The 18,053-nt window shown below is 38.1% G+C and overlaps 1 non-coding gene across 1 annotated transcript; it reads left to right on the plus strand.

Moving 5' to 3' along the window:
- Window positions 1–311: 311 nt before the first annotated feature.
- LOC128133115 (small nucleolar RNA R71) lies at window positions 312–418 on the plus strand. The gene has a single exon (XR_008231304.1). It is a non-coding gene; the product is annotated as a small nucleolar RNA R71 (small nucleolar RNA).
- The last annotated feature ends 17,635 nt before the right edge of the window (window positions 419–18,053 follow it).

An 18,053-nucleotide genomic window follows, 5' to 3' on the forward strand; every position in this document is an offset into this window, starting at 1 on the left:
GATGGGGTCCTCTACAATTTTCACATCCCACCCTCATAGCATGGATTGTTTGATCCATTTTTGTCATTCTTCTATCAAGACTGTCAAGCTTAGCTATCACCGCCGCTATGCTATCATTTTCCGCATTCACTACTCCCCGACTTACTTCGTTTCTTGGATTGTGGTATTCTCTAGAGTGCTTAGAGAATTCTTCTATTAGCTCCTTGATTACCGGGGGCGCCTTTTTCATGAGCGGACCTTGAGAATCTAGCAATTGCCTTGTGGTGACATTAACTCCATCATAGAAAATGGAGACCTCTTGTTGGCTATTAAGGTTGTGATGTGGGCAATTTCTAAGCAAACTCTCGTACCTTTCCCATGCTTCATGAAGAGATTCTCCGGGATGTTGCTCGAAGTTGGCAATTGCTTTCTTTAGCTTGGCTATTTTGGAGGGCGGAAAAAAGTGGTCTATGAGCTCCTCTTTCATCTTGGCCCATGTGGTGACTGATCCGGGAGGTAGTGACTTTAGCCAATCCTTTGCAGCTCCTTTGAACGTGACTGGGAGCATGCGAAGAAGCTGGGTCTCGCGGGGGACATTCGGTACATTGAAGTAGTCGGCCACATCATTCACTTCGTCTAAGTGCTTGTAGGCGTCTTCGTGATCCTTCCCATAAAAAGGAATCTCCTTTAGTTGAGCGAGAATATGACCTTTTAGTTCGAAAGTGGCGGTCGCGGGAATTGCGGGCTGCACAAGTCCCGGGCTGGTGTCATCGCGCATCCTTTTCTTCCATTCCCCCATGGGGACTTCATCAATATTAGCCATAGTGATGACTAAATCATCTTCAAACTCGGAGTCGTGCTCGAATGTGGGTTCTTCTTCTTCCTCGGTCTCGTATTCGATATCTTCGTGAATTGGGTCTTCGATTGTCAAAGAGGCACTGGATGCTCCGGATTTGCTACTCCTCTTCTTGCTGAAAACGGGCTTGAGGTTTTTGAGTGGCGAGTTCTTTGAGGAAGTGGATTCTCCAACGGCTTTGCCCTTGCTCCTCGTTAGCGCGGATTCCGAGTGTTCAAGAGGGGGGACCAGAGGTGTATCAGATCCTCGGGTCATGAAACAACTGTGAACAAAACAGAAAATGCGTCAAAAGAACAAAAATAAAATAAAAATTTAAAACTGAAACAACGATGTACTCGCCGAGTCGGCACGAGTGCACTCGGCGAGTTCAAGGCAAAAACAGAAAAAAATTTAGTTACTCTAAAAACGGAATTTTATTAAAACTAATCCTACTTACTGACTTACCTTTTGAATAACTTTGTGTGAGATAAATCCTACACAAAGGATCGATTAAATTAGAATTTAATGTTAATTTTTAAAACCGTTCCCCGGCAACGGCGCCAAAAACTTGATGTGTGCAAATTCACTTAGTTTTAAACCTACTTTTAATTATAAAATAACACACAAAGGCAGTGAACCTATCAATTGTGGTATAGTTGGATAAGTAGGGTATCGAACACAGGGAACGGCAAATTAAAATTAAAAACTAATTTTATCTAAATTAATAAATAAAAATGGGGTTTCTCTAGTTTTTCAAGACTAGAAACTTGCTAACTATCACTAACAAAAACTTAACTAGATTCAATAATTGGGAAGGAACTTCTGTTTAGTTCAACTCAATTGACCATATGGTTGATTTTAAGGTAATGGTGCAATGGATTAATTCTTTCGTTGGTTACCGATTCAAATAATTAGATTCGTATTCACTACACTAATCCTTAGCAAATAAACTAACTTAAACAGTGGCCAGTTGTCTAATTTAATTAAATTCACTAGATTAATTATTCGGGTTAATTTAGACTTGCAATAGTTAACTAATTTGGTCTTTTAATTAACTTCTTGTTGATGGTCATCACACAAGCTTGCACATGAATTTACTCAATTCTCTTATTAACTCTAGTTTCATGTTCATTAATCCTAGACATATGACATAGTGATCACTTCGCATATGAGGTTGATAATTAATAGATGTTCATACTAATCAATTATCTTCCTATTAACAGAAAATTAATTATTACTCACACACAAGGTTCTTTAGCAAGCTAAAATAACAAAAATCACCAACTTAGAATTAATCCTACCAATCAATCAAACCATATTGTCAATTTTGTATCCCCAAACAAAAGTCTAAAGGTTTTAGCTCATAATTGAAGTAAATAATAGCAAACAAACAAAGTCAAACTCTTTAACCATAATGATAAAACAAAAGATTAAGTAGGATGATGAAATTTTGCCTCAATTACTCTTCGGGATTGAATTCTAGCTTCTCTCGTCGTCTTCTAGGGATTTTCTGCCTTCTGAATCGCAGTTGAACTCTTCTGAATCGTCCCAGAACTCCCCTCCATCGTTCTGAGGAGTTATCTATATATATACGAATCGACTCGTCGAGTCAGGTGGCGACTCGTCGAGTCCATCTCTCAGTCCCCGTATTGTGATAGGTCTCTGGGATCCTAAGTCTTTATCTTCTCGAATCTTCGATCGGACTCGCCGAGTAGTCGACCCTACTCGCCGAGTAGGTGTCATTTTTGGTGTTTTTCTTCTTTGTTCCATTCTCTATCTCTCAACCGCTTCTCCTGCTTCCGAGCTTCATTTTTGGACTGAAAATATAATTCAAACACTTTTAAGTACCTTTTGTCCATAAAATGCAATAATTTAGCTAATAAATGAATAAAAACCTATACTTAATATGAACTAAATATGCACATATCAGTACCGCATACCACCCACAGACGGACGGGCAGAGTGAGCGGACGATTCAGACGCTCGAGGATATGCTCCAAGCGTGTGTTTTGGATTTTGGAGGGAGCTGGGACACCTATTTACCCTTGGCAGAGTTTTCGTACAACAACAGCCATCATTCGAGCATTGTTATGCCACCCTTTGAGCTGTTGTACGGGAGGAGGTGTCGGACCCCCATCTGCTGGGGAGAGGTGGGGCATCGGGTAATGGGTAGTATGGAGATTATGCTTCAGACGATAGAGTAGATACAGCAGGTCAGGCAAAGATTGTTGACCGCTCAGAGTCGCCAGAAGAGCTATACGGACAGGCGTCGGTCCGAGCTTGAGTTTCAGGTTGGTGACCTGGTACTCTTAAAAGTCTCTCCTTGGAAAGGAGTGATTCGATTCAGGAAGAGGGGCAAGTTGGGACCTCGATACATTGGACTGTTCAGGGTAATTACGAGAGTAAGCAGGGTAGCCTACCGTTTGGATCTACCTGCGGAGCTGGGTCGGATTCACGACACCTTTCATGTGTCTTAGTTGAGGAAGTGTATTGCAAACGAGTCGGCTGTGGTTCCATTAGAGGATATTCAGGTGGATGTGGGTCTGAACTATGTTGAGAGACCAGTGGCAATTAGGGATCGAAAGGTTAAGGTTCTGAGGAACAAGGAAGTGCCCTTGGTGCAAGTGCAGTGGCAGCATCGGAAGGGGTCCGAGCTGACGTAGGAGTCCGAGTCGGAGATGCGGGAGCAGCATCCAAAATTGTTTTCGGTATAAGACTTCGGGGACGAAGTCTGGTTCTAGTGGGGGAGAATTGTAACAGCCGAAATTCAGGTACAACCGATTAGCCCTTCATCTTTACTTATTTGTCATTTTGGGCCTTTGTGTTGGGAGAGTACGCTGGGCGTATAAGGAGTACGCTGCGCGTACTCGCGTGCCTCATTTAAACGTCATTGTCGGGTACGCTGGGCGTACCCAAGGTTACGCCGGGCGTAATCGGTCCAGACCCAAAACCCTAATTTGAGTTGTTGGCTATAAAAGGAATGAGATGGCTTGGTTCCTTAGCCACCATCCTTCAGAAAGAAACCCTAAGAGAGTTGTTCCTTCGTTCATAGCTTGTTTGTGAGTGTTTTAAGCTTTGAGGTGTCATTTCAAGGTAGCAAAAGGAAAGAGGAGTCCATTGTGGAGGCTAGAAGTTGGTGTGCAAGTGTAGATCCGTGAAAAGCAAAGGTTGGAGCTTCTTCCTAAGGTAAAAATTTCAGGTCTTGCCTCGTAGTTCTTATGGTATGCTTCATGGACCAATTTCTTGGGTTTTGGTCCCAAAGATGGAGACTTTATGAGCAAGTACTCTCCACTGGCTTAGATATACTATATTCCAGGTCCATTTGAGTTGTATGTTCATAAAAATGTGATCTTGGACGTATATATTTAGCCATGCATGAGATCTAGATCTTTGGAGTTGAAAAGGAAGGTATTAGAGAGTGTAGGAGCCTTTACAGCCATGCCAAGGCTTAAAGGTTCCGACTTTATGGATTAGGAGGCTTAATGAGAGCCAGATCTAGAAGTTGAAGGAATGTCTTAACCATTTAAGACAAGAAATATGGTATAGCTGAATCTGGGATTTACGTTGGGCGTAACTCCCAGTACGCACAGCGTAAAGGGTTGCGACCCTCGATTGTGACTCATCGATGTACACCCCGCGTACAGAAGCTGGTACGCCCCGCGTACTGTGGTCAGTTGACTTTCGTTGACTTTTAGGGTTTGGTCGACATGAGTCAAGGAAGGGTAAAATGGTCTTTTACCCCTTTGTGGGATAATGATAAGGGTGTGGCCTAGTCCTGAAAGTCTATATTAATTAGAATGATATTTCGTTATGATTAGGCGGGGTTGGGTCTTCGTTTCGAGATTCGGAGATAGCGAGCACGTGAGATTCTAGACTTCTTGCGAGGTGAGTCTTCTCACTATACTGTACCCGGAAGGCTATTTATGTGTGACCGAGAGGTCGGATATGTTATGAGTTGTATGCATTGAATATGATAAGTTAACCGTTTGTATGTGCTATGTATGATATGCTTGATATGGGCCGGAAGGCATTTTATGTTATGGGTCGGAATGCATTGTGATGTGGACCGGAAGGTCGACTCGGGTAGGACCGGAAGGTTTACCGGGTCGGGACGAAAGTCCCCTGAGACACATGGACCGGAAGGTCATGGCCTGGAAAGGCGTATGTACGTAAGTAGTATTTTGGGGAACTCACTAAGCATTTATGCTTACAGTTGTTGTGTATGTGTTTCAGGTACTAGCGAGGACCGTGGGAAGTCGCCGGCGTGATCTGTACACACTGACGGAGGATTTATGATCTTGGGATTTATATGATTTGTATTATGATATGATACATTGGATCTTTATGACTTGTTTTGGATGAAAACATGTTTTTAAGAAATGAAAAAAAATGTTTTGAAAATTTACGTTGTTACACAATCCCAAATTCTAATCGTAAGTGTGAGAATACCAAGTCCTCGCCACTTACTGTAATTTGTTACATTCTAAACTATCATGCAATGATTCTTTTGTAATGGTTAGGTGCCAAAAGCCACAAAGACTTGACTAACGGTATTACAAAACTCTCCATTGGTACAAGCGATGTCTCACATTCAAAGTACATTCATTTGAACATCCTTCTTGCATAAAAGTTCTAACTTTCTCATATATTCTTAATCTGCAACTCCTATTATGGAAACTTTTCCATAATTGCCATATGACTATCCATTCTTAACAGAATCCTATCCATTCAGAATTATATCAATATGGTCGTTCATTACTATACTTCCAACTATCCATAAGCAACCAATCCTTACCAAACCATATATTTCGCTTAACAGTTGTTTAACCACTTTAGTCATATCTGGTTCTATTCCTTTTTCCCTCTTAATGTCCTAGGCATTTGGAAAATTAGAACACCTGAATATTATAGCATATGCAATCGATCCTAAAACCACTTTAGGGAATGTGAAAAGGCTATCTAAGATTTTTCACAGATCCTACCTCATGTGGAATACTCAGAAATATATTTTCAGGATTTTTCATAATGCATACCTATTTTTCCCTGATTTTTCTATTTATAATGGACTAATAATGGGAAAAATAGTTCTATACATCCAAAATTCATGAAAATTTACCAGAAGACCTTATAATATATTATAACTCTAAATAAAAATTTGGATGATTTTTCTATTCGGTATGCTATTTTTCTTCTATTTTCTAAGATTAAATACACTTAAATCCACAAAATCAGATTACAGTGTATAAAAAGTCACCATTGGTATTTTTCCCGGATTATGTACACTGTAAATGAAGTTTACAAAAATTTTGGTAATTTACTTGAACTGTTTGATAATTATTCACCAATTAATGAATATTCAAGAGAATAAAACAAACAAAAATACCAAAACTAATTTAAAAGTATCTTTTATATTTTTGACAGCTTCTATATGTATAATAACAGTGTTACAAAATGTTTGGGCAAATTTGGAAACTTTCTTCTAATTATTTCCATTTTTGTTAGAATAAATGCACAAAAATCATAAATTCATGATAAACTGTTTAGAAGCCCATTTTTATATTTTTCCCAGCTTAAGTATATTTAGCGGCAGTATTATAAAAAGTTTAGGAATTTTTAACATCTGGATACTATTTTTCACGAATTTATATTGTTATGTAGGCTTAAAAATTTGGAAAAATAGTTAATCACATCAAAAATTCAAGGGAAAATTTCTGGAAGAGCTCTACTGTATTTTGATTGAAAATACAAACTTTGAGAATTTTTGAAAATTGTTTGATAATACTTTGGATTTTTAGGAGTTTAGAACACCTTTAAATGTAGAAATACCCTCAATTATTATTACAAAAATCTGGAGAATAATATCCAAAATTATCTTAATCACATGAGTTATAAAATATCATCATTTCAGAAAATTGTTACCCATTTAATATAAAACCAATATTAGAACAAAAATTTGGCATTTCTCTATATGTAGAATTTAGTATATTAGCATTAGATTTTGACATAGAGACTCACTAGAGTATACCATTATTGTAGGAATCGGTAGTGGTACTAGTGGAACGTGGTTCAATGCACCATTTGCATCATCTCAATGCATTGTAAGTATTTACGACTCCCCCTATTTTTGGTTTTTAATGTTTTAGGGTGGAAAAGCATGTCGTTTACTCAATTATCTTCGTTGTACTTATTTTCAATTGTATCAAAAGTGATTTCCTATGTATGTGTATGCTATTGTTAATTCATGAAGCCGTATCGCGTTTAATTCCCTCAAATTAGTTCACATAACTCATTAACTCATTTGAGCCCATGGTTATTATGGATAACATTATTAGGAGGCAGACAACTCCTCACTCTGACGATTCGCTTGAGTGCCTTTTACCAGATTTCCCTATGTTAGCGATAGACATAGAAGACGACACCCTCGGTCATTAGGATTGGGTTGTGAACTCATGATATAATCATTATGCATATACGAACCTTGTATCTCATTTTAGCAACAAACTTTATTTCCCATTAGAATATAAATGTTGCATCTCATTTGGGCAACATAGTTTATCTCTCATGATGACAACGAACCTTGTATCTCATCTTAGCAACAAACTTTATTTCCCATGAGAATATGAATGTTGCATCTCATTTGGGCAACATACTTTTATCTCTCATGATGACAACGAAACTTGTATCTCATTTTAGCAACAAACTTTATTTCCCATGAGAATATGAATGTTGCATCTCATTTAGGCAACATACTTTATCTCTCATGATGACAACGAACTTTGTTTATGCAAACTTATTTACTCATTTTTGCAGTATATTTCTATTTATGGAAACTTTATTTCCCATGAGAATATGAACGTTGCATCTCATTTCGGAAACATACTTCATCTCTCATGATGACAACAAACTTTGTTTATGCAAACTTATTTACTCATTTTTGCAATATATTTCTATTTATGGAAACTTTATTTCCCATGAGAATATGAACGTTGCACTCATTTGGTCAACATACTTTATCTCTCATGATGACAGCAAACTTTGTTTATGCCAACTTATTTGCTCATATTTGCAATATATTTCTATCTATGGAAACTTTATTACTCGCTTTACCAACGAACTTCTTTTCATGAAAACTTATTTACTTATTTTAGAAATGAACATTGTTTATGGAAACTGTTATCAATATTCTGATTATCAAGATTTCAAACTATATTATGTTATAAACTTGTGAGTACTCACCAACTATTTTTATACTTGACGCTCATTTTACATGTATTTTCAGGAATCATCGAGTAAGTGGCACTTAGGGACACTTCACTTTTAGGAGCATTTTCATGTGTTGTATTTCAATTTACATTGTAATTTCATTTAAAATTTTGATCAAACTCATTGTAAATTTGTAATGCTTTTTAATACTATGGTTGGTGTTGTCTTTATCTTTTGCTATGAAACCCTTTGTACTGTCACGCCTTGTATCTTCCGCTTTAGCGGGGTGTGACACAAATGTACTAAGGGGACTTTAGAGGATCAATTATGATATGGTTTCCATAATCATTAAGATTATCATAAAACACGAAACTCAAGTACTCTCCCACCCTTTTAGATTGGAGAAACTTTTATCTTTCTGCCTAATTTGATTCTTCTTATTCATCCTGCTGTACATTGAAACTTTTACAATGATTCAGAATTATACTTAACTTGTAAGCATAACCATATTTACTAAACTTTAGTAAATCATGACGAATAGTCTTATCCTCCTTTGTGGTGGACCTGACCAATGCATAACAAGGTGTACTAGATCCTTTAGTCCTTCACTTGACTCACACATACAGGTGAACAATAATTAGTCTTAATTTCCCAAAGATGAAGGTTCTCATTCATCATACAATACAAGTTGCATGATTCCAAGTTTCTGTCCAATTGAAACTTGGGTGATGAGAATCCTTCCTTATTTGGTAAATTTTGATAATACCACAAACGAAAGAATCAAATCCATTTTCAACATTCCTAGAATATACATAAACATCAATTTTCACAAATTCCATTGCAAACAGAAATAAAATAAGATAAAAAAATGAAATTTTATTTATTTATAAAATGCTGAAAAACTTTCCTTACAATGCAATTACAAATGAAAACCATGTTATTACAAATTCCTAAGCAATTTATCATAACTCCTAAGCTGCAGCTCAAAAATCCGATCATCGAACCATGCGATCGAAATCCATCTCTTCGCAATCAGAGTCAACATGCCTTTCCTTTAAGCTTCCTTTGATCCTACAAAACATCAAAATGTAATATTATCACATTATGTATTAATAATCTAAAAATAGGAACTTAATAGAGTTAGATAGTGAAATTACCTGAAGCAGAGTAATACTTTTTTGATTCTACCTTCTCTTAGATCTTTCAGGTAGTCAGGGCAGCTTTGCTTCCAATGTCCCTTCAAATGGCAGTAGAAAGAAATGGCTTCTTTTGAATTGGCACATGAGACAATCCCAGACTTGGCCTTTCTCTTATGATCAAAACTTTTAACAATGGCCAGTTCCTTTCCTTTATGAGAAGGAATCATTTCCGGGATGTCCATGTCAATGCCCATGTTAACTTGGGAGGTAGATCTTACAATCAAATTTGCTTGACCATTGCGCCAAATCATTGCTGATTCAGCAACAATTAGCAAATAGGTAAGATCAATGAGGGCCATATCGTGATCTATCATATAGTAATCTTTAATGAACTCACTATATGACTTGGGATGTGACAGAAGAACCAAGTCAATAGTTATCTTCCTTGGAAACACGACACCCAACATTCCCAGCCTGTCAATATGCAACTTCATGTCCAAAACATGAGCACATATAGATCTTCCATCTTGATGTTTCATTGCAAGTAGGGCTTGAGTGACCATGAAATTTTCAAGTCTTCAAACTTGTGGGTCAGGAAGAATAATTGGAGGAGGTGGAGGAAGTGAAATATGATATTGTGGAATATCATCTTCATGTGGAAAACTTTTTCCAACAGATTCGGGAAGACCACAGTTGTATGAAGTCGACATCTAGAAGGGAGAAATTCAAGTTAGTTGATTTAAGTCCTTAATATAACACCCAAAATGAAATATTAAGACTAGGACCCAACACAATATTCTACAATTGCGAAGAGGGATGCCGTAATCCAATTGTAAAATATTTGAAGGTAGGTAAATGACGATTTACGAATTTCCACCATGAAAAACGAAATAGATTACTTAGTTTTAATTGGTTTGAAATTCCTATATCTTTGAGATTCATTGAGTTTTTCAATGGCATGTTTAAATCTCGATTATGCCCTTCAAGTTTGTGACTGGGATACTGAGGATCACAAACAAAGTGTGAATAACCATGCAAATTAACTTGGTACACCCAATGTTACAAATCACCTAATCAATGTGCTGGTTAACCACACACGATCCATCGATCTATGATTAACACCAAGCTACCCTTTGCTACACATTGTCATTCCCAGATTAGTGTGCTGGTTAACCGCATGCCCTCCACTAACGACTTAACAAGGTGCAAAGTGTAATCTTATGGATTAGCACCATTTTTCACATTTTCCCTAAAGTAACTAAGATTGAGAATTTAATAAAAGTTTAGTTACTTTATTTTTATCATTATACTTCTAATGAGGGAGAATTAATGTCCTATCCTACCCGTTCGGCCAACGACCCTCCACCAGTCAAGGAAGTGGTGGGTGAAAGTGGACACCCATTAAACTGCCATTTTATATGCAGTAACCTTGTACCCTTATAGACCGGCTTCGTGAATGAGGCCTACCAACGGTAAGACTGACTTTTTCTTACATATATATATATATATATATATATATATATATATATATATATATATATTAAACTTTAATATTATAATAGGATAAGGGTTAAATTTTAACTTTTAAAACTCTAGGGTTTGGAATTGAAATTTCATTAATGTAACTATTCAAGTTCCAAAACTTGAGGGAAATTTTTGTAACTTGTTAAGACTTTTGAAATTCATAACTTATGGATTTTAAAGTTGCATAAATGAGATATTTCCAATTCCATAGCTTGAAGAGAAGTTATGAACTTTTCATGACTCTTGGTATTTCATAACTTATGAAATTTAATGTTCCATGAATGAAGTGACTTTTGACATTCCATAACTTGAGGAAAAGTTATGTAACTATTCAAGAAACAATCAAAGATCAAATTAACTAATCCAATTATGATAGGATGATCATTTACCAATATGACCTAATTTTGATTCATATCTTATGATAACTTCAAATTTTACAAATAACTAGCTAGTATTACAAAAAACAAGTAGTTATCTTAGAATTTGAAAAATTATCATGTTATTGGATGTGGATCAATCATTACCATATCATTAAAATCATTTTTTTATGAACCAAAATAGTTTGTGGTAATGTTCCTAATCCAAAACAGGCCAAAAAAAACCCGAAAATTTGTTGTCTTGACAGGCAACTCGTTGAGCCCCATCCTGGACTCATCGAGTCCAAGGCAAAACACATCCTACTCGCCGAGTCCAAAACTATACTCGTCGAGTAAGGCTGTCAGATACCATTTTCAGCTTTAAAAAATAACACATTTGTATCAATACAATAGAGAACAATCCTAGGCTCTGATACCACTGTTGGGTTTTGAGCACTGTAACACTTATTAAGTGCACATGCAACCCTAAATGCTTTGGATCTATGTTTTCTCTAATTACATATTCATTTTAATTTTTCCAAAGCATTTTCCCTAACTAGCATACAAATTGTCAAATGAACAATACAACTAGTTAGATGACTTACCTATTAGAAGGACTTGTAGTGCCTGACCTTTTAAAGCTTGTGCACCCCAAGTGTGATGCCTCTAATGGTTCACCAACACCAATATGAAATAGGAGGATTTAATAGAATAAGTTAGTTGTCTCAATGGTTGGTGCAACCGATTTTGGCTCATGAGGGTTCTATTTATAGTTGTGGCAAATGCTAGGGTTACACTTTGTAAACCCTAATGCTCCATGACTTTCCACATTCCTATGCTCCATGGGTTAAACTTCCATGGACTAACCATGGATTATATTATTGGTTTAGCCTATCTACATAATCATGGATCACTAGCCCATACTATAAGAATCATTGATTTACATAATCAATCCCCATATATTTAATTAGTTTCTTTTGATCACAAAATTAATTCCAAATTAGCCTCCAACTCGTCGAGTCCGAGAGAAAAACGCAAGAAATGCTTGAGTTAAATGCTTACCATGAATCGGGTGTTGCAATCATCATGTGGAACCTACTCGTCGAGTTCATACATGGACTCATCGAGTAGGTGCTGGCAGAATCCAGAATTTTCATTTTTCAGCTTTTGAAAAACACACAGTTGCATCAATATAATAGAAAACACCTATAGCTTTGATACCACTGTTGGGTTTTATATACTCTAACATTCCTGTGGTGCACATACAACCCTAATGCTTTAGATCTAAGTTTTGTCTAATTATACATGCAACATTGGTTTCAAAGCATGAAGCCTAAACTGTCATACAAAATTTTGATACATGAATCATAAAACAAGTAAGAAGCTCACCTTTTGATGTAGCCAGTATAACTTTGTCCTTGTGAGAACTTAGCACCCCAAGTGTTGTGCCTCAAACAAGTCACAAACACCAATAAACAACTAAATGGATATGAGAGAGGCTAAGGAGACTGTAAAATCAAATTCTCTTCTTGGAATGCAAGTAGTAGTCGATTTTAGGGCTTAAGACATTATATTTATATGTGTAAAAATCCAAGAGTCATGTCTAACCCTAATCCACATAAGCGTATTATCCATGCATATGATTTAGGCCAATACTTCATGAACTAATCCATAAGCTTAACCCATCACAAATCAATCATGGATCATTAGCCCAATCTATATGAATCCATTTAATTAGTCTCTTTTGATCACTAAATTAATCGTTGATCAATACTAATTAAATAATATGATTTCTCAATTAATATATTATACTTATAATATATTAATAAATCATAATAACCTCTTACTCAAATACCCATCTATCAAATTGTTTTGGGGAAGGCAACCCAAAATGGACCATACTACTATCGGGTCAAGTACATACCAATTATAGTTATGGACTTAGACACCTAATCCAACAAAGTCAACGACCAACATTCATCACTCCGTGACCAACCATCGGTCGTGCCGTGACCACTAACCGATAAAATAGTCTCAAAAAAATTTAGTGATCATGTCGCAATCTATCCTAGGTTGGGTCATGATTTTCAGTCAGATTCCAATTTTCCATTAACCATTTAATCCTTTCAGATCAAGGCCAATAACTTATAAACCATATCTTATACTTTGTGGATTAGAAAAAGTATTATTTTATATAAGTAAAAAAATGTTTGTATATTTTATATATAAGTTTCAGTTATAAAAAGTATTTGTTTGTATAAGTTAGTAAAGCAACTATATATACTTTATAAGAATAGTTTTGTTATAAAAGTACATAGATTTAAAACCTATGAGCTCACTAACTCTATGTTGACGTATCGTAAAAACACATGTATTCTCAGGAACATAAGAAGCTAGAGTGTCACACCTAAGAATAATCAAAGAATTGTTTATAAATCACTATTCCGTACTTCGTTTTACATAAATGCCCAACTGCTAGGGCACGTACCGTATTTTTCATTATCATGTTGTACATCAGAAAATGTAACTTCTAGTTCCATATTTATTAGAAGCTTGTTTTTATATTGTTATTTTTGTACTATTCATTGTATGTTCATTAATTGTGATCCATGAATAAGTCACATAGGCTGACGTTTTCGTCGCCAGCAGGGGTATGGCAAACAAGCTCCAAGTGGTTGCTTCTTCCTTCTATTGCTCAAAAATCACGAAGAACATAAGGAAGGTGAAGAAAAAGACTTAAGGAGACTAGGGTTGGTTCCTAAAGGGACCTTGGCGAGATAAAGGCTACCAAAAATCACACAACTTCATAGTTTAAGCTTGTAAGTACGGGAAAAGTCTTTGAAACATGGACTTGGGCTACAACAGAAACCGCACTGCGGTACCTTGCATGTCGTTCCACATATGGCCTGGACCAGCATGTCCTAAAACATGATTAAGACCAAATTGTATTTTAGACCAAGGTTCAACCTCTAAGCCTGATAAACCTTATTCCTTTAGGATCCAAACACCCACTCTAGCCACCCGAGACTTCCCCTGATCCAATCGAAGTCTGTTATCCTAAATAAAGATACATCCTGGAACTGGGTGTTACACTATAATACCACCATAGTCTTATGCTCACTTTCATTGCTATAGTACCAATATATGATTCCTACTACGATCCAATATAGTCTTTCATGTAAATGTTATGGTACCACCATAGTCTTACATGCAATTGATATGGTACCACCATAGTCTTTCATACAATATCTATGGTACTACAAAAGTCTTTCATGCAGTTACAAAGACAAACAATCATACATCAACCCTTTGTGTCCTATATAGTATAGTCATAAAACTAACCTGAATCAAAGAGCAGAATCTAACTACTCGAAGTCCTAATGTATCAGCTATATAACTCACCTAAACCAATCATAAGCTAAAATTCAGTCTGTAGCACACTACCTCTAGTTTGACAAAAGCTCAAACTAGTAAATAGTAAATGGTTAACTCAACAACCAAAATTCATCACGTCGTTGTTGAATCAATCTGTGTAAGAATCATTATGGAGTGATATTGCTAATAATATATGATCCTATAGGGTCACACCTTTATCAAGTAGGCACATTTTCTATATTTATTATTAATATGATTATTAATAAATGATATCAAATCTTGTAACTTAATTAGGGAATAATTAGTGTTTTGTGAAAATAATAATTATAAGAGATTATATCTAGTTATTATTTAATATGGTATGAATTAATAAGTTACTTGGTGTTACATTGTATCTTTTTCATCCGACGTCCGTTTTCGTCGGTCTTTTTACCGCCTATCTTCAAGCCCCGCTCGGTAAACAGTTTTGTTTCTCATAGGCCTCGCCTGTCTCTGGGCCTCGAACGCCATACACATACATACGATCAAATAACATACTAGAGCATACAAAACATAGTCTAACTGTACGCTGAACTAAGGCCTCGCCTGACTTGGACCCTGCCCCTGATCTGCTACTGAAGTAGTGGAACCCCGTCCATACTCATACTAGTAGTGAGATATGGGCCCCCACCCACACTCACATCCTTCCTATCACGGGCCTCGCCCCTACTCAGCTAATATCTAGATATGGAACCCCATCCATACTCAGCTAGTGGTGAGATATGGGACCTCGCCCACACTCATCTCCCTACCAGGCACATACAAGTATCACGAAGACAACAAGTATAATCTAACATACTACATAAGAATCTTCCTCGAGATTACCCCAGCGTCGGACCCCCGGTCCGGAGACATACTATTATCTAACATACTTCGGGCTTATCCCGACATCGGACCCTCGATCTGGAACCTATCATACCGACACATACAAGAATCACAAAGACCTCTAGCATCCTAACATTCCTTGGGCCTCGCCCGACATCAGGTCGTAACCCAGAACATATATCAATAATGCCTAGGGCTTATCCCCGGGTCTTCCTTTTATACATAAACATAAAGTAAACATAAACATAATGGGTCGGCATTGTGGCCGTAGACCCATGCGCACATTGAGCAGACTCACCTCGCACTGCTGAAGACTCGCTGAACACTTATGACTGCCAACCGACACTTCTGAACCGCTGACCCTTCAGCTTCCCGAACTATCAATACCCAAAACAACATTTAGACCATAATAATTCAAAAGTCAACCCTGGTCAATCTTGGTCAAATTCAACGGTCAAAGTCAACTTCCAGTTGACTTGACTCGCCAAGTTGGTCTACCAACTCATTGAGTCCATACTCCTCCAATCCCAATACAACCCCAAATCTACTCTTCGAGTCTAGCAAAAACTCGATGGGTTCTCCTTCAACCATACAATCAGGACCATCTTCAACCGACTCGTCGAGTTCATCCTTGAACTCGTCGAGTTCATCATCCACATATGAATGTGTCTAGTCTGTGACTCGCTGAGTTATACGAACAACTCGTCGAGTCCATCTCCATAATAAGGAGATTTCCTTGGACTCGCTGAGTTTCTCCCTGAACTCGTTGAGTACTATGATCTTCATATCCATTGTGGACCCCGACTGGCTGAGTCCTTTACCAGCTCAACTCACTGATCCGACTCATAACGAGAAGGGATTTGGGTTTGCGACTGGGCTCGCCGAGTCCATGAACCGACTCGTCGAGTCCGCTTTGTGACATCTCTATTCTGTCGATTACAGTCCATTCTATTGCTTCCAACTCATAGATCTGGACTCTTAAGGCTAGCTTTACATGTAATGTTGCTAATTTTACGTGCATGCAAGGTGCTATGAAGCTAAAACTCTTAATCCAAGCTAAAATGAAGGTTTAAATCATGGAATGACGCCATATCTGGGTAAAACTACCCATTCAGATCTCCTAAATCTCATAAATGCTCCTTTTCACCCTCAAAGGCTCAATGTTCGGATTGGCCTAGGAAATGGCCCAAATGTGACAAAATCTAAGCTATGAAGGGAATCTATCTAATAAATGCTCAAGGATTTGATTTGTTACCTTCTACTAGCTGTCAAACCAATGTAGAGGCTGGATCTACACTTCCTTCCTTGCTCCTTTCTCCCCAAACCTTCAAGATGCACTCCAAGTGGACCTTAGTCCTCACAAAAGCTCAAGAAATGAAGTTGGGTGGCTAGGGTTTCTGTTCTGGGCTAGAGAGGCTGTAAATGAAACCCTAAATAGGAGAATATGATGCTTAAATAGGGCACCAAGTCCCGAAATTAGGGTTTCCCAACCCAGACTTGAATCGTCGAGTCAAGCCCCCGACTCGCCGAGTCGGCCACTTAATCTGCGACACAGAACTCGCTCTGACACGTCGAGTTCTTCCTTCGACTCGACAAGTTGACTCATTGATTTCGGGTTCTCCTTCCCTTTTCTTGGTCTGCTAGATTCAAGGTGTTACAACTCTCCTCCACTTAAAGTAGACTTCGTCCTCAAAGTCCCCCACGGTCAACTATCTTACAATCCACTTACAACTTTACCACCAGATACGTATTTCGCCCATTCGGTCCAATCCTTGATAATACCTTCTTAAGATTAACCCGATCATTACTATCCTCCAGTACCACACTCTTACTCACCCGGTAACCCTACCGGTACTTCCCGAACACTTACACTTGACATACAAGGGGTTCACCCCCTTTACCCTGCATTGTCACTGGCCTTTCCAAGGAAACTTTCAATCCACAAACCTTTCTAATTTCCATCAAGGACAGATCCTCTATTGAAACTACATTCTTGGCCACTCCTAGTGCCGGTCATCACACCAGTACTCACGGAATAATTCCTATGAGTAGCAGATCCCTTCCTGCTATGGTTAAGACTCAACAAGAGCTACGCAACAGAGTCAATTCAATCGCTATGAGATTACTTAATCTTACCTCGAGTAACTTAGCATCACCCGATCAGCTCACTGCTCTCTGCGCCAAATCCCTTATCATCATTCCTGCCTGAAGTCCTGCTGACTCCCATCTGCCTGCCGGATGACCAGAGACCACCTCGGTCCCAACTGATCTACCATTACCCGAAATACCATCCCCCCACTGGTTACCGACGCGAGAATAATCCCTCAGTTGCTCTCAGCGACTTACGAAGATACAACGACTACCTGAACTGCTATACCGACCCAGCCACTCTGGATCTAGAAGATTTGGGATCCCCGATCCCCTACCTTACCCTAAGGTCTCTACCATGTCCCACCCACTGCTATAAGAACATGGGCCTCGCCCACAGGTCTCACCCAAGCTATACTTCGGAGTGGCCTCTCCCACAGGTCTCACCTATCCAGGGCTATGCAGGCCCACTCCTCCTCGAATCTCAACTTGCTATACTTTCCTAATTCTTATCATGGTAACTTGGAGATATGGGCCCCCGCCCACACTCTGCGAATTAGGAGATACAGGCCCCCGTCCACGCTCTGCTAACTAGGAGATATGGGCCTCCGCCCACACTCCGCTAGCTTAGCTGCTAATGAATGCTACGACTTACCCGCAGTCTTACAACACTTCGTTTACTGACTCGCT

This window comes from Lactuca sativa, chromosome 3 (assembly GCF_002870075.4).
Source record: "Lactuca sativa cultivar Salinas chromosome 3, Lsat_Salinas_v11, whole genome shotgun sequence".
NCBI classification, from domain to species: domain Eukaryota; kingdom Viridiplantae; phylum Streptophyta; class Magnoliopsida; order Asterales; family Asteraceae; genus Lactuca; species Lactuca sativa.